Source organism: Mandrillus leucophaeus, unplaced genomic scaffold (assembly GCF_000951045.1).
Source record: "Mandrillus leucophaeus isolate KB7577 unplaced genomic scaffold, Mleu.le_1.0 Scaffold351, whole genome shotgun sequence".
NCBI classification, from domain to species: domain Eukaryota; kingdom Metazoa; phylum Chordata; class Mammalia; order Primates; family Cercopithecidae; genus Mandrillus; species Mandrillus leucophaeus.
In genome coordinates, this window is record NW_012103710.1 from 1847984 (window position 1) to 1848774 (window position 791).

Consider the following 791-nt stretch of genomic DNA (forward strand, 5'->3'; position numbering starts at 1 on the left):
TTACTCTCCTCCCACCTTTTGGAGTCTCCAACATCTATTTGTCCACTCTGCATGTCTATATGTACCTATTGTTTAGCTCCCGCTTATAAGTGAGAACATGTGGTATTTTGACTTTGTTTTGAATTATTTCACTCAGGAGAATGGTCTCCAGTTTCATCCACATTGCTGCAAAAGACATGATTTTATTATTTTCCATGGCTGGGGAGCATCCATGGTATACATATGCTACATTCTCATTATTCGGTCATCTGCAGATGGACACTTAGGTTGATTTAATGACTGTTGTGAATAGTGCTGCAATAAACATACAAGTGCAGGTGTCTTTTTAATATAATGATTTCCTTTCCTTTGGGTAGATACCCAGTAGTGGGATTGCTGGGTTGAATGGTAGCTCTATTTACAGCTCTTTAAGAAATTTCCATACTGTTTTCCATAGAGGTTTCTCTAATTTACATTTCCACCAACAGCATATAAGCATTCCCTTTTCTCTGCATCCTTGCCAACATCTGTTATTTGACTTTTTAATATAAGATGGTGTCTTCTTGTTGTTTTAATTTGCATTTTTCTAATAATTCATAATGTTGAGCATTTTTTCATATGTTTTCGGCCACTTGAATGTCTTCTGTTGAAAAATGTTTGCGCACTTTTTAATGGGATTTTTTTTTCTTTTTGAGTTGTTTGAGTTGCTTGTATGTTCTGGATATTAGCCCTTTGTCATATGCATAGTTTGAAAATATTTTCTCCCATTCTGTATCTTGTCTGTTGATTATTTCTTTTGCCATGAAGAAGAT